This window comes from Drosophila subpulchrella, unplaced genomic scaffold (assembly GCF_014743375.2).
Source record: "Drosophila subpulchrella strain 33 F10 #4 breed RU33 unplaced genomic scaffold, RU_Dsub_v1.1 Primary Assembly Seq370, whole genome shotgun sequence".
Lineage (NCBI taxonomy): Eukaryota > Metazoa > Arthropoda > Insecta > Diptera > Drosophilidae > Drosophila > Drosophila subpulchrella.
The window spans coordinates 726642-750029 of NW_023665591.1; the positions used below are offsets into that span (position 1 = coordinate 726642).

The 23388-nt window shown below is 43.5% G+C and overlaps 1 protein-coding gene across 3 annotated transcripts in view; it reads right to left on the reverse strand.

The window, feature by feature from the left end:
- Nucleotides 1–23388, reverse strand: part of LOC119561817 (tiggrin) — a 217120-nt gene that overhangs the window by 99194 nt on the left and 94538 nt on the right. The gene's annotated exons all lie outside the window — the stretch shown is intronic.

Sequence of the window (23388 nt, forward strand, 5' to 3'; positions counted from 1 at the left end):
AATTGAACAGGCGTAGCACCGATCCTCTCGATTTTGAAGTGGGGTGGCGCCCAACGGTTGTCTGGAGAAGGCAGCCGTTAGCTACTCTGAGTCCGGTATCGGAGGCGTATTCCGCCGATTCTGACGTGAAGTCGATAGGTTGTAGCACCCGATGGTTATCTGGAAAGCGAAGCCATTGACTACCGACACCCAGTTTCGTTCAGCCAAGACATCGCAGCGCAGAGTCATCTACAGAGAGTTCTTTTGAGCTAACCGCAGAGTTTAAAAGGTGTAGTAAAATAGTTCGTTAGATCTGGCGCCCAAATCTTGATTGTACCGGCAGTAAAAACAAAAGAATAACAAAATGGGGAGAAGTAATATCAAACCGCCTAACGAAGGAGGTTTTCCCGTATGTCGCACAGAGGCTGGGCATTTCCCTGACTAGTAGATCGGAAGACATGTGGAAGCCACTGACTGAGTACTACTCACAAATTGAACACAATCCAGAACGAGCTTATATCTGGTCCGAACTATGTAAACTACCCCGAGAGACCAGGTCCAAGCTTTAAGGGACACCCTTAGAAGGGGAAGATCTAATATCGGGCCTTAGCTTCGAAGAGATGCAGCAGGAAGGACATCGAGAGGACGCAAGCCGAGAAAGTAAGGTCTACCCATGAAAACAGTGCCCAGAAGAAAGATCCACAGAAAAAAGGTTTAACCAGCCCGACTACGCCAAGATCGCAAACCAGGTCAAGCAGGTCTTAAGGTCTTTTAAAGACTACATGACAGAGATGCAGACCCTAATAAAACCACTCGGATACAGCAATATGGAAACGCTAGCGATTATAAAGGAGAATTGCACTCCTGACCTCCAGAGGAGGTGCGATGACACTGACGGCACCGAACACAACCCAACGGGCAGTGGACACCATTCAACACTGCCCAGCCCAGGCAGCAAGCAAACACGCTTTGGAGACCACCGATCACCACCTAGCGGTCACAAGGCTTACCTTCAGGGGGAAACCAAGCCCAAGCCCAAATAACCAAACCGCTGGAAGCCTTTCGTAAATGCGGTGGGCATTGGGAAACAGGTTGTCGAAACCAGCGGTTGTTTTCCTGCTGGATGTGCGGCAGGATATGGGCGAGAAACATAGAATGCTACCAAAGAGCGGGACAGCGATCCCAGCCGCAGAGAGGCTGGCGGGGGTCGCAAGGTGTTACCTCTCGAATCTAACTAGGAAGCTAATCGACGAGGAGCAGGAGTTGTACGCAGCGGTTGAAATTTGTACAAAGCACACAAAGGCAATCGACACCAGGCAACACCGAGCTTTAGTAGCGAATAGCTGGCGGCTAATCTGGCTGCTTGGAAATGGCTACAAGGACAAGATGGCTAGTTAGGTTGGCAAACGGAAAATGCAGCGCAGTAAAATCACAGCTCGAGGTAGAAGTCGAATTCGGGAACATACAATTGACCTGATATTACCAGGGGTAGATGACGCGTTGGTGATGGGATGGAAATTCCTCACACTGGTCGGCGCCGAGATAAGATGCGCAGGTCACGAAATCAGTATACCTGCACAGACACAACGGATGACCCTGAGTGAAACATCGTACGTGGCCGAGCAATAAATCACCATGAAGGACAACAAACCTATAAAGCAAAGATACTACCCCAAGAACCCCAAAGTTCAAGGGGAGATTAATGCGAAGGTGGACGAACTACTACAAATAGGTTTCATCAAGCAATCGAAGAGCCCTAACAGCTCGCCCATAGTGATGGTGAAGAAAAAACCGGCAAATGGGAATTGTGTGTCGATTTCAGGCAGATGAACGTAAAACGACGTTTCGTACTGGTCTTCGTTCTCATCTTCAAGCCATTTAACAACCTACTAAACGGGCGTTTGAGGAGGTAAAGGCAAGGCTGGTGACTGATCCAGTGTTAGCGTGTCCGGACGCCAGCGACTATTCTGACGCAGGATTCGAAAAACGGCATAAAGGAGATCGCGTACTCCATTCGAACCCTAAACGGAACCGAGAAGAACTATTCGATAACGACTACTTGACCATCGTCTGGGAAATACGTAAACTAAGGCCTTACCTGGAAGGTTACCACTTCAAGGTTGTAACGGATCACATGGCACTAAAGAAGCTAAACAGCATTGAAAGCCTTTCAGGAAGAATCGCCAGATGGGCCCTGGAGCTGCAACAGTACGACTTTGAGATTTCGTACAGAAAGGGTCAAATGGTGAGTGCAACTAAATCAGGGACATGCGTCAGACGATGAAGGCGCAGCAGCAGAAATTTGCAGACTGTGTGTTTGAAGGCCAAACGCTAAACACGTATATCCCATGCAGAGCCGGCAACGAAGATGTGGCGTTTTGGAAGCTGTGCGTCCCGCAAGAGCTAAGGGAAACAGTCTTGTAGGATAATCACGACTCCCCCGCGGCCGGTCATGTAGGAAGCCGGAAGACAATTGCCAGACTAGCAGCACGGTACTACTGCCCAGAGATGCAAAGGAAAGCAAGGGCGGACGTGCGTAAGTGGGAGGAGTGTCTGAAGCTTAAACCGAACCAGAGGCAAGCAGCGGGAAAAATGTTGAATATTAGGGACAGGAACGAAAACGGAATCGCCAGAAGGGAAAGCGGAGTTGTGAGACGAAATCTAGAGAAGGCAGTCCAGGACCAAGCCAGGCGTTTCATCCTGCGGCGAAGGTAGTGGAATTCAAGGATAGGCGATGTCGATTGGGCCAAGAAGCACCACCTGTCGAAGGCAGCAGAACGGTTTGCGGCGAAACTAGCACCAAGATATGATAGTCCGTACCAGGTGGTCGATTTTGTGTCGCCCGCGAAATGCAGAATTCGAACCAAAACGGAACGCACGATGCATAAGAGCGACGTAAAGCATCAAGAACAGGCGGACGACGCGAGTGATAATAACTATATAAACGGACCACGAAACGGAACAAGAGTCGGTTAGGTCAAACACATAAAGATAACAGGAAGTCGTTTAATCATCAGGCTACAGCCGGAGTCAACGAAAGGGAGAGGTGAAAAGGAGACCGATCATGTAGTCATCTAACGCATGTAGAACCAGCAGAATCCAGGTGTGCATGGGCAGCGCCAGCCGTTCAATCGTCAGGTTGAAACCGGAGTCAACGCACAGGAGTCAAAGGCGCATACAAGAATAGTATTTCGGGAAGACGTTTAATCTCAGGCCACAGCCGGATTCAACGGAACATGCCACACACAGACCAGACCTCTGTTCAGTCGAACTGCTACTGAAGTGACCGTCGAATACACCCGGATTCAGAGATGCAGAAGGCAAAGGCAGACCGTTCCATCGTCAGGCAAACGCCGGAGTTAACGGATCAGAAGCCAAGCCGCTGGACGTAGACGAAGCGGGTAAGCCAGAATTAAGCACCAGCACTCTGTGCCAGAAGCTGCAATCCGATGGAGTCACTCGTCATCCCAAGAAAGGGGTAGCCTGCCGGACAATTAACGCCCAGAGACGCGCACTCACATAGAAAAATATATTGGCAATAGATGAAAGAAAAGCAGAGAGTAAGGATTGGCCTGCCTGGAATGCAAACTCACCACGGCTAAGCGAACAAACTGAAAGAACAACAACCAATCAGAACAATAGCTAGCAGGTAAAACCGATAGGGGCATTGACCCCTACCACAAGGGCAGTGAAGGGCATGAGAGCAGGGTGGCTTGAGCTGGAAAAGGATGCAAGAATTAGTAAACAAGAACAAAACGTCCAGAAAAGTGCACTTACTATGTAATTTTTCAGATTCACCATATGCTTAGAGTAGGGGACGCACGATAGGCGGTCTATTGGCACCAGACGATAGTTTCAATCGATAGGCACAAAAATACTTGAAATATCGGCATACGGAGGGTCACACTGAGAGGTATCGCATCGATCGGGTGGCAACGCTGCCTTACAGAGTATCGATAGCAAGCAGCAAGCATTCCGATCGAAATGCCTAGTGTGAACAAAGAAGCTGAAGAAATCGAGAACAGAACCGGGAATCCCAAGGGAATACTGAGCGGGGAAGTTTGAATGTCAACGGCAACATCGGATCGAGAAAAATAATACCTACGAGGAAGACGTCGTGGGAAGAGAGTAAGACGGAAGACCGGTGCGGTGAGGCTTATCAGGGAAGGAACGCTAGAATTCAAAGGTTACAAGGATACACAGGATAACGGCCGGAGAGGAGAAACGAGAGTTCCTTATACTTAGGTGAAAGTTCTGAGGGCGGAAATGGATCAAGAGGAAGAGCGAGAGGACTCAAAGGCAACAAGAATACACAGGATAACAGCCGGAGAGAAGGAACGAGCTTCAGTTTGTCACCTAAAGAAAGGGGGAATGTGAGGAGTTAAGTAACTCCGCACAAATAAGGCGAAGGGTAACTGTATTTATCACTGCGGGAAAAGAGAACTTACAGAATGCCGTTAGAGAGAGTGTAGAGAGTGCGAGGAAAGAGAGTTTGGAAAGTACATAGAAAGAGAGTTTGTGGAGTACAAGGAAAGAGAGTTTGGAGAGTACGAGGAAAGAGAGTTTGGAGAATACGAAGAAAGAGGGCTTAGCGAGTATGAGGAAAAAGAGTTTCAAGGGTGTGAGGAAAGGGAGTTAGGAGATTAATGAGAATGAGAGTTTGGAGAGTACGGAGCAAGAGAGTTTGGAGAGTCTGAGCGGAAAGAGACAAGAGAGCTCCGGCGTGCAGTGTACGAAGGTAAACAACGGGACATCGCCGCGCTTTGGACTCTAGAGTGGTGCCGTACGCATAGGGCGAAAGGCAGAAGCCGAGGACAATCGGTACCTATATAAGCAGTCCCAGCGCAGGAAACTGGATTAATCAACGGGAATCAAAACGTGAGTGAACAACGTCAAGCAAGTCAAAGTCAAGGAGATACAGCCGTGAATGTCAGTATGGAGCAAGATCGCTACGTCGATACGTTTGGGACAGCATAAGTCTCTGAATTGAAATGCAGGTAGCTGAGGTCCTCAAAGGCAAATACACGGCTAAGTTGAAAGGAGACTCGGTCGACTGGTGCTAGGACTGCTTAAGCTACGTCGGATACGCTACAGGCGTAGCACCGACGTATCCTGTCGATTCTGACGTCGGTTTAACTGACTGTGGCGCCCGACGGTTGTCTGGAGAGCGCTGACGGTAGCTACCTTGTGAGACCGGTATCGGAGACGTATTCCGCTAATCCTGACGTAATCGGTGGGTTGTAGCTCCCGATGGTTGTCTGGAAAGCGCAACCATTGGCTTCCTTGAGTCTGGTATCGTAGGCGATTTGCACAGAAGAAACTCGGTCGGCTGTTGCGAGGACTGCTCTAGGCCACCGAAAGCGGAAGACTGCGAGAAGCATCAGCGCAAGAAGCACCAGCATAAGATTTATTAACTTTTTAACCCAGAGCCGTAAATAAACGCCTCATAGCCAGAATTCTAAAGTAATGTTACTGTTAACCGGCGATCACGTTTACTCTAAATTTGGTGGGACGAACGCATAAGTATACTGAGCTAGCCGCGAGTTTCGTAACGAGCAAACATAAAAAAATAGTTCGTTACAAAGCCTGTTAAAGAATTGATGAGTTTAGATTCCTGTGTGTCCGAGACGTTTTTTGTACATGATTGATGTGATATGTCTATTGCTTGTAATGGCTTTAATATATTTCGTTCCAAACGCATTGGGCATGAAACAGGTGTTGCTATATATGTGAATGCGAAGCTGAAATGTAAAGTGGTGCTTGAACAACCAAGTAAAGGTACTAATTAATATATTCTTCTAGAAGCAGTCAATATATCCCATAAAAAAACCCTGTTGGGTAGTAATATACACAAATAATCGTACAATTGACCATGGGTCATTAATAAATGCTATTACAGACATTTCATTGGAATACACCGACATTATATTGGCAGGCAATTTCAACAGCAACTTATTTCCAGGAAGCCATAGCGTGTATAACTTTAAGTAGGACTGTATTCCGTTAACTAAGCGATCCCCACGCACTATATCAGCATCTCTGATACACTACTGGACTTATTTTTATACCATTGCAGAGAGTATATTGATTTCAGTCCGAAGTTTGCAAAATTTTAACTGAAATGTATTGGTCTCGTCAATACCTATCGATTGATCCAAAAAAAAATTTCTAACGCCCATAACGCTTAAATCTGTCTACTGCCGGTAGGTGGCGAATTTAAATCTCGCTGTGCTGCTTGCATGTCTCCATTTCCCTTTGGTCCCTTTAGCTGAGTAACGGGTATCTGATAGTCGAGGAACTCGACTATAGCGTTCTTCCTTGCTTAACATATAACCTTCTAAGCTTGGGAATAACATTTTTTAATAAGTTTTAAATTTCGAATTAAATTTTATTAAAATCGGACAACTATATCATAAAGCTGCAATAAGAACGTTCGGAAAATTGGTGGGAAAATAATATGAAACAAATTATACAATAGCTTCAGTGTTTTTATACCCGTTACTCGTAGAGTAAAAGGGTATACTAGATTCGTCGGAAAGGCAGAAGGAAGCGTTTCCGACCCCATAAAGTATATATTTTCTTGATCAGGATCACTAGCCGAGTCGATCTAGCCATGTCCGTCTGTCCGTCTGTCCGTCTGTCTGTCCGTCCGGATGAACGCTGAGATCTCGGAAACTATAAGAGCAAGACTATTGAGATTAGGCGTGCAAATTTCTGAGCTTCTTACGCAGCGCAAATTTGTTTCAGCAGAGTGCCACGCCCACTCTAACGCCCACAAACGGCCCAAAACTGTGGCTCCTACAGTTTTCATGCTAGAATAAAAATTTTAACTGAAATGTATTGTTCTCATCAATACCTATCGATTGACCAAAAAAAAAATTGCCACGCCCACTTGAACGCCCGCAAACCGCCCACAAACTTCAAAAAATCGTAAATATGAACTCGGATATCTCGGAAAATATCAAAGATAGAGAAATGGGATTTCAGATGTTGATTCCGTAGGCTTGAGCGCAGCGCAAGTTTGTTACGAGAATATGCCACGCCCACTCTAACGCCCACAAACCGCACAAGCCTGTGGCGCCCACAATTTTCATGCTAGATACAAAATTTTAACTGAAATGTATTGGTCTCGTCAATACCTATCGATTGATCCAAAAAAATGTTGCCACGCCCACTCTTACGCCCATAACGCTGAAATCTGTCTACCTCCGGTAGGTGGCGCATTTCAATCTCGCTTTGCTGCTTGCATATCTCCATTTTCCTTTGGTCCCTTTAGCTGAGTAACGGGTATCTTATAGTCGAGGTACTCAACTATAGCGTTCTTCCTTGTTTAACATATAACCTCCTACGCTTGGAAATAACATTTTTTAATTAGTTTTGAATTTCGAATTTAATTTTATCAAAATCGGACGACTATATCATATAGCTACCGTAGGAACGATCGGAAAATTGGTGGGAAAAAAATATAAAACAAATTATAGCTTCGGTGTTTTTTGACATATAACCTCCTACGCTTGGAAATAATATTTTTTAATTAGTTATGAATTTCGAATTTAATTTTATCAAAATCGGACGACTATATCATATAGCTGCCATAGGAACAATCGGAAATTGGTAGGAAAATAATATGAAACAAGATACAGCTTCGGTGTTTTTTAACATATAACCTCCTTCGCTTGGAAATAACATTTTTTAATTAGTTCTGAATTTGGAATTTAATTTTATCAAAATGGGACGACTATATCATATAGCTGCCATAGGAACGATCGGAAAATTGAAAATATGAATTAAATTAAAGCTTCGGTGTTTCTTGACATATTATCTTAAACTATTGGGAATATCATTTTTTGTGTTTTTAAATTTAATAATTATAGCTGCAAGGGTATATAAGCTTCGGCTTGCCGAAGCTAACTTCCTTTCTTGTTATAATATTGAATTGGATGAAGAAGAAAATTGTATTTAAGAATAATTAAGTAATTAAATAGAGCAGGAAATAATATATATTTATTCTAAATCTACTGGTCGCACTGGTCCAATTTTTTTTTCACAAATTATTAATGCCATAACAATAAAATGTGTGAAGTTTGAACCATGTAACTCAATTTTTAGATTTATGCCAAAAAAAAACGGCATCTGGACCATAGTGAATTGGGAAAATCATTTTTGGAATTTTTAAATTTAATAATTTAAAATGCAAGGGTATACAAACTTCGGCTTGCCGAAGCTAACTTCCTTTCTTGTTTTTTATAACCCTAGCAAAATTATACAAATTTCTGTACCAGCTTTCCCTAAACATGACTAAAAATTTGTAACATTTTCTTATTTTTTTACATACCCAGATTACACAAATATAGATTATAATGAATTAAAGGAGGACGTTACTAGGAGGAGGACTTAATACTAAGCCAAACAATTTTAGAAATAGATTTACCTGAAGCAATATGCAATACGCACCGGAATACTCAGCCCCTCTGTGATTTAGATTAATGTGTATAAACCAACGTGATGTCCTAGCAAGTATTCTGCATTTTAAACAAACGCTGTAGGTATTGAACGACGCTCCAATGAGCCTATTCCTGAGTTTGATGGTGAATACTTAGGTTGGGGCCGGTTTCATGACTTATTTGTGGAATTAGTACATAATTAACCATACTGAGCCAGTCAGAAGCTGTCTATTCTACAAGGGTCACTACGCGGTGAAGCTAGAAACATTTTGACAAACACAGCCCATTCACAACGCGGATACTAGTACACCTGGCAACGACTAAAAACAAGGTACCAAAAGTGCAAAATAATAGTCTATGCTGCAATAGGAGCACTATATGATACAGTGCGAAAGACTTTAAGAACCCTCAAAAAACTTGAAATCAGCCAAAAATAATGGGATCCAATATTATGTTTTATTATCAGAAGAAAATCGGACCAACACACTCAAGCTTAATTGAGCGCCACGCTTGCACGCTAGAGACGACAAACGCACAACCTACAACAACGCTTCGCAATCAATCAGTCAACAGAGAAGAGAGCTGTAAGCTTTGTCACCTAGGACCACGTCACGTCAGGGTGTGTAGTCGTTTTCAGGAAATGGACCCCAAGCTATTATTAAAGTAGAAGCATGCACAATTTGATTATCTACAGCTCATAATGTTCCACAAGGGACCGACAAGCAATCCAAGGCGTAGTAACCACCACAGGCTATGACAATCCTAGAGGTTATATTCTGATCAACTACAAACATGTCGCACTGTAATAGATTTCGGATCACAGGTGGATTTTATCTCAAGGAGAATGGCAGATCTGCTATCTCCTTAAGAAATATCTTTAGTCGGAGGGAAAAAAACAATACCAAGTAGTGCAATGCTAAAGCTTTGATCATGTACATCTAACTTATAAACTCTCGTAGAGGTATTTATTATTCCCTACGTCATTACAAATCAACCGTCATTACCAATTAATCTTCCCAATGGACTGCCGTTAGCAGATCCTGAATTAACCTAAACTTGGTGAATTTTGTAGACTTTCGCTATAAATTATAGTTTATTGCAGCTAACTGAAGAACATTTAGTTTTCGTAAAAAATTAGTATAACAAAACAGATTAGTTTAATAAATAGCTTTTAGTATTGTCTGATTTTCTTAATATTTTCGAAAAATAAAAGAAAAGATAAATTATTTGCATGGAAAGTATGGAAAGCTCGAACGCAAACGGAGGTTGGAGCTTAACGGAAGTTTATTCATCTAAGCTACTTCAATTTATCTTAAATCATTCTTCATTTTCAATCAACCATAGGGATAGAGGTTATGAGGAGTTTTTTATGGTTCAGCAAGGAGCATATGTGAAATACAATACCGATATTTCTCAACACCTTCCTACCACAACATTTTTCACACTGATACGTTGTAGTATATATACTATAAGGATAAGACCACGTCTGAGCGAGACTGCAAGATGTGGAGAAATAGGAAAATATTGGGGAGTTCGAAAAGGGGGCTAAATTAAGAAAAAGAGTAAATATGTATACCTTTAAGCCATAAAGAGCGCATTTTAAAACTAATTTACTACTATGAAATAAATAAGGTGGGTTTGTTTGTTCAATGAAAATTCTTAATTTATTCTTCTAAATCACTTTTATCCCCTTTAAAGTAATACCCTCCCGAGAAAATACACTTATGCCAACGTTTTTTCAATCCTCGAAACTTGCCAAATGGTATCTTTCCGGCATAGCCTCTAGTGCCTTCTTCGAATTTTTTTGTTTCCTTAATCGACTGGAATCGACTCCTTTTCCGGAGTGGTCTCTTGAGTTTTGGGTCACAAGGAGCCAAATCAAGCAAATACAGCGGTTGCGGAACGATATGTGACAAAGAACGAGTGAAATGTGAGTCGATGCATTATTGTGATGCAAAAACCAAGAGTAGTTGTTGCCGATTATTCTGGTATTTTAAGACGAGCACAACATTCAAGTAATGTTCGTTATAACGAGTAATAGTTTGGCCGTGTGGATGGAATTCATAGTGCACCAAGAACAAATTCACCTTACTTTTTGTCCACAGTAGTAACTCTCGTTACCGTTGTCGCGACGCGATCATCATCCTGTCAGCTAAGCGTCCCCATGCCTGCCACAAGTGCTCACTACCCCCTTGACCCGCGGCCTCCGGTTAGACACAAACATTCAATTGTGTGTGTCCGGGTAGCTTTGGCAAAGAAAATAAGAGGCTTTAATAGATTAAACAAGAGAAAAAGCTATAGTCGATATCCTCGACTTTAAGATACCCATTATTCAGCTAAAGGGGGAGGGATGGAGATATGCTTGCTTGTGGCTAGCCTAGCGCCACCTAGCCTATAACGTCAACTAGACTGTAGCGCCCCTAGCGGCTTGGTGGCTGATAGTGAAAGCAGCTGATTTGCTTCATGTGGTGTGCAATTTCGATTGAATTTGCAAAATATTGATTATTATTTGGCTATAACATTTTATTGGATGGTCAGATTACAATTTGGCATGTAGATGGGTATCAATAATAGAACAAAAACTCATTTAAATTTTTACAAAAAATAAAAAAATGTGGGCGCTCTGCGTACAAACGGACAGACGACGTAGAAAGAGCACAAGGAGCCGGAGAGCAACACCGCCGACTAAAGCCGTGGAACGGCCATTCCAGCGAAAGTAAAACAATAAAGATTTCCGATTTGTCCCAAACGTATTTCCTGCATTTTCTTGGGTCACGGGTAGTCACGCATTATAAATTTGGTGGGACGAACACACAATACGTCTGAGCTAGCCGCAGCGTTTTCGTGACAAGCAAACAGTGAGCCAGTTCTATACAGCGTTTTAAAGGTAATATAATTCCGCTGGTATCGTTTCATTTTCAATTTTGTTTAAATTTTTCAACATCTTAATGTAAACAAGGAAGAACGCTATAGTCAAGTACTCGACTATCAGATACCCGTTACTCAGCTAAAGGGAGAAAAGGGAAATGGAGATATGCAAGCAGCAAAGCGAGATTGAAATGCGCCTACCCGCGATCTCAATATTTGGTTATGTGGGCGGCAGACAGATTTAAGCGATATGGGCGTTAGACTGGGCGTGGCAAACTTTTTGTTGGGTCAATCGATAGGTATTGACGAGACTAATACATTTCAAATAAAATATTTTTTCTAGCATGAAAATTGTGGGCGCCACAGGCTTAGGCGGTTTGTGGGCGTTAGAGTGGGCGTGACAAGCTATGACGGGACTAATACATTCCAGTTAAAAATTTTGTCTAGCAAAAAAATTGTGGTCGCCACAGGTTTTCTCGGCTTGTGGGCGTTAGAAAGGGCGTGGCGTATTCGAGTAACAAATTTGCGCAGCGTACAAGGCTACGGAATCTCAATCTGAAGTCCCAATTCTCTATATTTGACAGTTTCCGAGATATCCGCGTTCATACTTACGATTTTTTGAAGTTTGTGGGCGTTAAAGTGGGCGTGGCAAACTTTTTTTTTGGTCAATCGATAGGTATTGACGAGAACAATACATTTCTGTTAAAGTTTTTATTTTAGCATCAAAACTACAGGAGCCACAGTTTTGGGCGTTAGAGTGGGCGTGGCACCCTGTTCCCAATAGCCTAGCTCTTATAGTTTCCGAGATCTCAGCGTTCATCCGGACGGATGGACAGACGCACATGGCTAGATCGACCGGCTAGTGATCCTGATCAAGTATATACATTGTCGGAAACCCTCGTTCCGACTTATATATTACCTGCAATAGAAATGGGACTTTTGGGAAGGTTGCGTCCCGAAAGCTTTTAGACTGAGAGGCTAGCTTGCGGAGAAACAGACAGACGGACAGACATGGCTAGATCGACTCGCCTTGTGATACTGACGAAAAATATATATACTCTTTGGGGTCGGAAACTTCTCCTTTACTGCGTTGCAAACTTCTGACTGAAATCATTATACACTCTATAAAGGTATAAAATGTCATTTTTGCCAAATAGTTTTTGCTCGTATTTTTATACCCGTTACTCGTACAGTAAAAGGGTATATTGTATTCGGGGATAAGTTCTATATGTAACAGGTAGAAGGAAGCGTCTCCGACCCCGCGAAGTACATATATTCTTGATCAGGATCACTAGCCGAGTCAAGCTGGCCATGTTCATATGTCCGGCTGTTATCTCGGAAACTATAAAGGATAAAGAAAGGGGATTTTAGATTTAGATTCCGTAGCCTTGTACGCAGCGCAAGTTTGTCACTCGAATATGCCACACCTACTCTAACGCCCACAAGCCGCGCACAAGCCGCCCAAGCCTGTCGAGCCCACAATTTTCATGCTAGCAAGAACATTTTTTTTCTAAGCTTATTATTTTTGGCGCCCAAAGCGTCGGCTTTAGTTTAGTTTATCTATTTATCGATTTCGTTGAACACGTCGTAGAGAAAAAGGGTATAGCTAGGACAAAAATAACAACAAGATATAAATATAATTAGAACCGTTGCTCAGAAGGGTATTTTAAGCCTAAACTGTAGATTAATTTACATAAGCTTAATATACTATAAAAAACACTGCTTAACGAGGTAAGGGTCGTGACGATCGCACCTTCAACATACAAAAGTTCTGATATACAACCTTGTGATGAAAAATGATTGTACATGTGACTCAATAAATACGCTTTCTAAAATGTTTTCATTTTGCCCGGGTCTGTCCGTCCCATTTATTTTACTCGTAGAGTAAAAGAGTATATTAGATTCGTCGGAATGTATGTAACAGATAAGAAGGAAGCATAAAGTATATGAATTCTTGATCAGAGTCACCAGCCGAGTCGATCTAGCCATGTCTTACTGTCATAAGAACGCTGTGATCTCTAAAACTATAAGAGCTGCAACCCACCCTAATGCCCACAAGCTCTCATATCACTTTAATCTGTCTCTTGCCCACAAAAACTTATATTAAGATCGCGGGTAGGTGATGCATTACAATCACGCTTTGCAGCTTGTTTATCTCCATTTAGCTAAGTAAAAGGTATCTGATAGACGAGACACTCGAAAATAGTTAAGAATAACCTCCGGGTATTTCAAAGCATTATCCATATTTTTATAGGCTTTCGAGAAATCTTGTTGTGACTTTTAATGACTTTTCCACTTAAAAACTCATTAGTTATACCAAATTATTTTTCAAAGAGGGAAAATAAATTTTACATTTTTATTAAGTAAGCTTCACAGTAAAATACTTCCAAATAATTTTATGGATGGATATGGATATTCTTAGGTATAGTCCGTAATATGAAAAAATTGTAACATTCAGATTTTCATCTAAACTTAAACATAAATTTTAAATTTGTGGCTATTTTTACTATTTATAAGTGCACAATGGCCTAAAACTATATTTTGGGCAATATAATCCAAGCTTCCATAACTGACTGACTGAAAAACTACAGCTGCTTCAAGCAAGTCCAATTACATTAAATTTTGTACACCCTTTACTCGTACAGTAAGCGTCGTAGAAGACTGCGATTCCGACGGATTATATTCTTAATTAGGCTCAATAGCCGAGTCAAACCAGCTATGTCCGACTGTCCGTCCGTCCATATGAACGATAAAACCAATCTAGCGCCAACATTTTTAAAGATTTTCTTTCAGTGTGAATTTAAATTATTTTAATAATCAATACAATCTTAATCTCGGCTGAGGAACTTGTGAGATGGTTTCAATGTCGCCTAGCTGGGGCAACCGAGCGGGTCGCAGGTTGCGGATGACGGAAGACCTCTCTCGAGGCCAACTGTAAATAAGCTGGTGGGAAAAGTCAAACACGGAATCGTGGACGGAATCCCCAGTAAATAAAGAGTCCCGGACAGCCAGCGGGTATATTGTAACGAAGCAATACCGACGATGCGAATTGTTCAGCCGCATCTAAATAGTTGCTTTTCACAAACCAACTCCCAACACAACACCTACCCATCTCCCGTCCCAAAACCACATCCCACACCGGGCCGAACTACGTTGTAATACGGATCGTGCCAAGAGTCAGCCTGGCTGGGGGCCCGGATCAAAAACTAGCCCAGTCTCAAACGGAGTGCTCTGGGACATGGCGACCCCCTGTTCTAACTATCTCCTTACCCGGGCATCGTGGATCTCTGCCCGGGCGGACTTTTCCCCTTCTCCGCAACTCGTGGGACTTACTATGGAATCGAAAGAAGTTATAAAAAAACCAAACACATAGACGGGAACTCTCAAAAAACCCTCGGATTAGCTGAACACTGGTTCCAATATCCGCACCAGCACGGTTCCGAAAGGTTCCGCATTCCAAACTGGGGATGACGGGTGGCAGAAAGCCAGCCGCGAACGCCTCCGCCACAGGCGCTTCTGCGCCTAAAGCAGCGATAGGCACTGCCAAAGCGCTCGGGCCACCCGCTGGCGCCAATGCCGAAATTACGAAGGACCGAGTCTTGCTCGGTCTCATAGAGAAGGGCAATCCGGACGGCAGGTTTCCCAGGAACAAGTGGAAGGCAGTGGAGTCCCACCTTTCCCTCATTTGCCTGCGCATGGTGCGGGAGAAGCCAGGCACCTCGCCCTGCTGCATGGACGCGGGCTGGTACCAGGGCAGCGTCAAGGTGGTGGCCTGCGACAGTCAGCGGTCGGCTGACCTGTACAACCAGGCGACGAGCAAGCTCGGTGAGGTCTACGAAGGGGCGAACATTGTCGCACTAGACTGTATGATGTCCCCAGTAGGCCCCGAGCTCGCATTTGGCTCCCAGCAGCGATCAAGGCGCCGGAGGACATCCTCTTCATGTTGCAAGAATGCAACCCGCATCTCCCTACGAAGGACTGGAATGTCGTCAAGGTGGAGGAGCATGAAGGGGATGTCAACCAAGCGGTGTTGGTCCTAAACAAGGAGTCAGTTGCTCCAATGGTGCGATCCACATCAAGGTGTACAAGGGCGACTCCAACGCCGCTAGCAGCTCTGCCGACAGCTCTGCCGGCAACCCAGCCGAGCAGGTGCTTGCTGAGGAGTTCCAGGTACCTAGTGGGCCGAAAGACGGCTACTCTACTGATTCGTCGCTGAGCAAAGAGATGCGAGCGCTCGGACCGGCTATCGAGGACGTGGACCTCAGCGACACAGAGGAGGCCGACGTCACTGTGGTGGAGGTAGCAACTGTAGATGTCAATAAGGTTTCTACAAATCAACCTACACCACAGTAAAGCTTCACTTTTGCTTTGCCTGACCGAAGGCGGAGCCGACCTAGTCCTAGTACAGGAACCTTGGGTAGTAAGAGGCAAGGTTGCTGGACTAGGAACAAAGGAATACAAGCTTATGCTTGACCCCAAAGAAGGTATAATTCGATCCTGCATATTAGCCAGAAGGCATCTTAGTATATTTCTGCTTCGCAATTACAGCAACGGAGACAACACAGTAAGCCTGGAGCTGCAGAGTGGCTCTATAAGGGTCCAGTCGGCCTACTTGGCCTTTGGAAAGGAAACCCCCAGATGCGCTGGTCAGAGGACTGTCAGAGGAATGCGAAAAGCTCAGGAAAGGTTTGGTAATAGGCCCATCACACCCAGTGGGGTTGCCCAAACAACAACAACAGAGGTGAGTTTTTGATTTTACTCTGAATTCAAACCTATTCTTATGCAATAGGGGCAATGTCCCTACATTCATAACATAAACTTGCAAAACGATCATAGATCTAACTTTGGTATCAGACTCACTCGTAGGCGCAGTCAAAAACTGGGCAGTTTCTGACGAGCACTCCTTTTCAGACCGTAGATTCATAGAAACCGTATTGTCCCTTGATTCGCCCTTGCCGGTCAGCTTCGCTAACCAGACGAGCCGACTGGCACAGGTACAAAGAAGTTCTGACGAATATCTTCCCCATGGAACCGTCAGAAAGCATATAAAACCCACAGGAGATGGACAGAACAGTAAATAAATTCACGAAAGCAGGCAACACTGCCTTCAAAGTTGCATGCCCTACAGGGAAATGACACTAACTGGCAGAACTACAAGTATGAACTAGCCTCTTACAAAAAGGCCATTAAAAGAGCTAAACGAACTGCATGGCAGACCTTCTGCTCTGACATTGAAAAAACTACTGATGCCGCAAGGCTCAGAAAATACTCTCTAAGACAGCCGCGCCTTTGGGCTATCTTCAGAAAGCAAATGGATCATAGTCAGACTCCAGTAAAGAGTCCTTGGACCTGCTCCTAGACGCTCACTTCCCGGGGAGCCAACAAACAGGTCATTCTCTAGAAAGAAGAGTAGGAGAGGGAATCAATTAGACCTCCTCCTATCAGACCGCAACATACATAGTTTCAAACCATACAAATCACCGTGACCGGACGGGATAACACCGGCACATATCCAATAAGCAGGACAAATAGCCATAAAATGGTTGAAAAAAATCTTCCACTCCATCCTGGCGGTAGGAGAACTATTAACAGCATGGGAAGAAACGAAGTTAGTTTTCCTTCCCAAGGTAGGGAAGGCCACCCACACCACGGCAAAGGATTTTAGGCCAATAATCCTAACATCATTCCTGCTTAAGAGCTTTGAACCCGACACAAATATCAGAAGCACAACACGCTTATACCAAAGGTAAGTCAACCGAATCGGCGCTACACTTGTTGGTAAGCAGCATCGAGAAATCACTCAGCATCGAGAAATCACTCAGCATCGAGGAATACACACGGATCGCCTTCTTGGACATAGAGGGAGCCTTCAATAACGTGCTTCCCATTGCTATAACAGAATCTCTCACAGAGCTAGGGGTTGAGCCGCCAATGGTGGGGTTGATCCATAATTTGCTGATAAGCAGAATGGTCACAGCCACACTGGGGACCTCAACCCAGACTAGACTAGTGAACAGAGGCACCCCGCAAGGAGATATACTATCACCCCTCCTGTGGACTATCGCAGTAAATAAACTACTGCGGATTCTGGAAGGAGGAGGTTGTAAGGTAGTGGCATACGCAGACGACGTCGCCATCATCTTTAATGGAAATATCCACAAACACTTTGCGATCTTATGACCGCTAAACTTAAAATACTATCGGAATGGACGATAGAGAACGGACTTGGGGTATATCCCTCGAAAACGGAACTTGTTCTATTTACAAATAGATACAAAATTCCACAACTTAACCCACCCATTCTAAACAATTGTAATCTCTCTTTTAGCGATCACGCCAGGTACTTGGGGTTAGTATTAGATAAGCGCCTCAAATGGGGCTTAAACAACCAAGAGAGAACCAAGAAAGCGACCATTGCACTTTACTCCTGTAAAAAAGCAATTGGGCTAAGATGGGGCATGTCCCCTAGAATACTCAACTGGATATACACAGCGGTAGTCAAGCCAATCCTACTTTACGGAGTGGCTCTGTGTTGGACCGCCCTGCACAAACAATGCATACTGACTCCTCTAAACAAAGTACAGCGAATGGCGGCTTTGTGTATTAGTGGAGCGCTTCAAACCACCCCGAATGAAGCGCTGAATGCGATCTTGACCCTCCCTAGCCTGGACTCAGCAGGCATGGAAAGGGCCAAATCGGCAGCTATTCGACTGAGGGACACAGGACAGTGGAAAGCCCAATTTTATGGCCATGCTAAAATTTACCAGCATGATAAATCGATTTCGAAGATAACGGATCTATGCAAATCCATTGAATATAGTCACACATCCTTTGAGGCCCTGATTGCTGATAGAGAGGAATGGGAGCAAGGCCGACCGGGCACGACGGATGCAATCTGTTTCTATACAGATGGCTCCAAATTAGAACTACACGTTGGCGGAGGTGTATACTCCGAACAATTAGATATCAGGAAGTCATTCAGGCTCCCGGACCACTGTAGCGTCTTTCAGGTGGAGGTCCACGCTAAAAGAAGCACTAACCTGTTTAGGGAACTTTAGCCTCCAGAGAGGACACCTAAACATAGATAGTGATAGCCAAGCGGCTATTAAATCGATCTACTCGACAAAGACCAACTCCCGTACAATAGCAGACTGTCGCAGATCTCTCCACGAGATGGCAAATCAGTTTACTATCAGCCTTATATGGGTTCCGTGTCACCGGGACATCGTAGGCAACTGCATAGCGGACGAATTAGCCAGGCAGGGCACCACCAAGCCTCTCCTCCCAGGAGAGGAGAATGGCGGTATGCCCATGGTAACTTGCAAGCTAAATATAAAAAACTACTTTAACAAACAAGCCAACCCCCATTGGCAAAACGCACCACAGTGTCGTATCTCTCACCAGACATGGCCTGTGATAAACAATAAAAAAACCTCGGAACTACTCAAATTCAGCCGCACAGAGTGTGGCATGCTGATTCGAGCTTTTCCACTGACTTGTTGGCACACATGCCGGCAGGCTAAAAACCCCAAAAACTGACTTCTGTAGAAGCTGCAGGGATGAAGAAGAAGAAGAAAAGGGTAGAATACCTTCTCTGCTTCTGTCCAGCCCTATGCAGACTCAGAATGAAACACTGAGGAAACCCCTCCATCGACGATCTTACCAAAATATCGGGGATTAATCTGAAAAACATAAGTGGGAATTATAACATTTTAACTTTTCAGCATAACAAATTTATTTTTACACAAATATTTCTGTGATATTAGCACAATCCTTAAAAAGTAATATTGATTTATTCTTATAACTGCAAGGGTATACATTTTTCGGCTTGCCGAAGGTAATTTCCTTTCTTCTCTTAATACATTTTATACACAATTTAATGAACCACGTAAGGGGGATATAAAGATTTAACTTTTTTGACCGCCCCAATGTACATTCAAAGTTCTATAATTAGTTCACCATATGAGAAATATTTTTATGTTTTAAGGCTAAACATGACAGAGGAAGAGGGAAAAATTTTGTCGACATACAGCAACGGAGTGACCACTTGCTACTTTTGCTACAAAAAAATTTTCCTGTGGCGAAAAGAGAAGCTGCAAGAACTTACAAACGACGAAATTTGCAAAAAAAGTTGCCGGATCAATCAGTGCGGTGTGTCGATATTGTGGAAGAGTACGATCTGGAGTAGCTGAGTGGACTGGAATTGGTAAAATTCAAGCAGTTGTAGAAGACAGAAAAATCCAATTGGGCGTGGTGAGCTACTGAGGCGATTTCACATATTTAATCTGATTTAACGTTAATTAAATTATTACTTTGTATCCAAATACTTAAATATTAAATTGTACCACTGTTTGTAAACGGCTTAAACGCATTACCATGGATGCTAGAACGATCCTTGCTATGACAGTGCCTCTTCTAAGGGGAAAGTTATCCGAACTAGGTTTGAATACAACTGACAGAAAAGGAGCTTTGCAGGATCGGCTGTTCGATCATTATGGATTAGTTGTGGCTGACGATGAGGACGGCGATGCTGATGAGGATGGTGCGAGTGTTAGTGGTTCTTTCAATTACCAAGAAGAATTACCTCTGGATTTACCCTACGCGATATTCAGGACAGTGTTTCATCATTTTCAGGCTCCGAACAAGAAGACGTCAATCACTGGCTGTCTGAATTCGATGACGTTGCAGTTACCGTGGGTTGGGATAATTTGCAGGTAAGGGAAACTCTAAAGACGATTTTAACGGGGGATCGACAGGTAAACCGACTCAGAGCAATTTTTTAAGGAAATGCTTCAAGTGTAACAGCGAAGGCCTTATTGCTAAGGATTGCAAGCGCGAAGTAATATGTTACAAGTGCAACACGAAAGGACACATTTCTAAAAATTGCGATGAGAATAAAGCAACTATTTCCATTAAGAAAGAGCTTGCAAACGTGCTGGAAAAGAAGGCTGCGAAGGGACTCATTTACAGTGATTGATTCGGGATGTGACTTGTGTTTGATGAGAGGGGACATTTTCAAAAGTTTTAACGACTTGAAGCTAAAGCTAAAGGCTAAGCACTTGAGAGATACCGGCAAGGGCGAACTTGTGACCATAGGATCTGCTCTTGAAGCAGATGGCGTATGCTTCTCAGTAACTTTCCATGTCGCTAAACAAAATAAACTCGAGTACGCTGCAATTATGGGAGACGATGTGCTACAATCAGTCAAAAGAGAGAGACTTTGCATCGACATTCAATGGAATGTGTGTCACGGAGAAAGTCGAGGAAAGTTCTGTCCTTAATAAAATTAATTTATCTCACCTGGACGATAGCCAAAAGCTAAAGGTAGAGCAGATTGTTACAGAGTACAAGCCAATAAAATCGATAGAGTCTCCAGTGAGCATGAGAATCGTTTTGGAAGACGATATTCTGTTACGTACGCCCTCCACATAGAAAGATTCACATAGAGAAACACCGACGAATCTTTAGCCAGGGGGAGGGGTGCATGTGACTAACGAGACTCATACTGGTAAAGGCAGAAGAAAATGCAATTCGGCAATTCTCGGGTGTCGCGTAGCCAGAACAATGGCCACGATCGACCTACTGGTAACCATACTCCAGTAGCTGGCAAAGTGCTACAGCCGGCCGCTGACTCCCAAGATAGCAGATATCGAGGAATAGTAATCCTAGCTGGGAACACCTAGGTGATCCCACCAGGACCAGCCACCATATCCAACAGTCCTTGAGGAGGACACAAATCGCTGCTCGAAAGGTCCTTATGTGTTGGACCAGCGCCGCCATTGTCATCAAAGAACGTGGAGAGGATCAACAATAAGGACGACATCTGACATACTGTGATGTTTGTAGCCGCTGCACCCGTGATCCCCATGCTCCTGAAAATTGTTCAGCTGTAGGAGCCATCCGTTCGAAAGCGTGGTGACCAATAACGTTCTTCAGAGAAAGTAGTGGTGCAATATAAATGTGTTAATCGAGCCAACTAAAGCTAAAGTAAACTCATGCATAACCAAAGACTAATATCCTCAAGTAATACAATTGGAGAACAAGTGAAAATCAACAAAAAAAACATTGGAAGCATTCAAACATGCACTGAAATATATTTAAACCAACCGAATCGATGGACAAACTGCGAGTCATGATGAACAGCCGTTGAAGAAGTCGCATGCCTCTGGCATAACATAACTATATATTTTGTGTTTAAGTGAATTGGTATACTTAAGAACAGCCGTATTTTGGTGCACGTATATTTATATATATATATATCCAATATAATATTTTCCAAAGCCCAGGATCCGGAGCGTGGAGATCTCATCGCCCAGGATTTAAAGAGGGGGTAAGTTTATCGGAACACGATTCCTTTCTTATAAACATACATATATAAATATCCGTGCAATATCCTACAGTTTTATAGACTACTATAAACTTTTCCAACGGCGAGTATCAGCCTTGTGGTTGTATGCAAATTGCAAGAGCTCTCTGAGCGACGTTTTGCAGTCGTTAATAGTCAGTATTTTGCTGATAACTAACATAACTTTTACGGACAACCTTGACAATATGGGATCGTATTGCGTGGCCCGCAACGATCCATTGGCACACGAACGTGTGAAGGGGAGGGAATATGGCCAAAACACAGCCCGATCGTATTGCGATCAAGCGACAGCTAAGCTTGTGGGGCAGTGTGGACTGACGACTGACGAACTTTATGAACTAATATTATTTTCCAGGCACTTTTAACATTTATTCTCGTTATGTTGGAGAGGAGAGAGGCTTACCAAGATCCCACGACCCGAATACGACGTAGCTTATGCCGTCCCTGTCAGGACTCGGGCACTAATATGCCCACGTAACAGAATTGGCGCCCAACGCGGGATTTTTCATATTCCTTAAGGAATTTTACCAGGGTACGCAATCTCGATGCCTGCGGTATCGAAGTGGATGTACTAGGGATGGCAAAGCTTTCATCTTTATTTGCCATAAGTAATTTGACTGTTTTATAGAGCAGGGAACTTAAATAATTTTAAATATGCACCTACTTATTTGTTTTTGTCTTTAAATTAGTAACTGTAAAGTCCCCAACTTCTGTGACTGTCAGTGTTGAGTGGCCACTCAATCAGAACTTTGTCGCAGAATAGAGGCATGACTTTGAAATGTTTTTAACCTTAGAAATTCTCTGTTTTGTTCATGGACAAATTTACCAGAACTTCCTTAAACCAAGAACTATGAGTTATCCTTTTTATAATACTATACCTACAAATAAGTGTCGACCGACTATTTGTTAAAATTAACGTAAATACAATTTATAGGTGCTTTCTGGCCGACGCCACAAGACGTACTAGGCATTTGCCCGGTCGTTTGAATTGGTTCGAGTCCAGAAAGAGCAGGAGCGCAAGCATTACGGTAACGCATTTAGCAGTTGCGGTGCGGGTCTACTGTTCGTTTGTCGATCCAGGACAGAATGGGTGTGGGGGAACTGACAGGAAACGCAAAGCCGACGCCCTACAACATACTAAACATTTGTCCGGTCGTTTGCTTGGTTCGAGTCTTTGCTGTTTCCCTTGGGATATTTGGGCGGTGGACGATTTTTAGTTTCTCTGGCCGACGCCCCACAACGTATTAGGCTAATTGGTCAGGTCGTTTGCTTGGTTCGAGTCCAGAGAAATATGAGACGGTTGTGGAGCCCGAGAATGATCGGTCAAACAACTTGTTTTCCGACGACTGGCGGGAGGGGGTTTTTGGACAGATTCCTTATCTAGACACAGCCATCCCGTTTAGAACATTTGGATGTCTAGAAAAAGGGAAAGTAAGGGCATGTTAGCTTAGCGGAACCGCGTTGTGTAGAAGCGGCTAACACCCCTAGTTAGGGAAATTTATTTTGTTTTTTTTTGGGGCTTAAATATCGGACGGTTCTTGACCGAAGAGAAACTTGAGAAGCAGAGAGAAGCATCACCAGTTTATAAACATTTTTATTGTCGACTTATTCAGCGTATACGTCGCTGACCGGGTGTTTTAAAAAGAATCACGTGAACCTTTTATACCAAAACGCAAAAAAGTGAAGACAAATTTTAGTGCGTGTACTAATCCGCACAAAGTGACAATCAAT